General features: G+C 61.9%; 1 protein-coding gene across 1 annotated transcript in view; it reads left to right on the forward strand.

The window, feature by feature from the left end:
- LOC119594251 (putative proline-rich protein 21) overlaps window positions 1-226 on the forward strand; it is a 13,211-nt gene that overhangs the window by 2,873 nt on the left and 10,112 nt on the right. The window lies entirely within an intron of this gene.

The raw sequence follows: 226 nt of genomic DNA on the forward strand, positions 1-226 counted from the left end.
TGGAAGGTGAGGGAGTGGGGTGGGGGGTGTGCGTGGGGGGTTGGGGCACGGAGGGGCGGGGTGTAAGTGCCCAAATATAGCGCCAGGTGGAAGCAGTGGAATGACCAGCACGATGGGCATTAAAAACGGGGGTAAGGGGGGGGGTAAGGAGAGGGGGGGGGGATAGTCTGCTGTGCATCCTCTTGGGACCTGTTCGGCTCGCGGCTATAGTCCCTCGTTCCTTCTA

This window comes from Penaeus monodon, chromosome 33, assembly GCF_015228065.2.
Source record: "Penaeus monodon isolate SGIC_2016 chromosome 33, NSTDA_Pmon_1, whole genome shotgun sequence".
Taxonomy (NCBI): Eukaryota; Metazoa; Arthropoda; class Malacostraca; order Decapoda; family Penaeidae; genus Penaeus; species Penaeus monodon.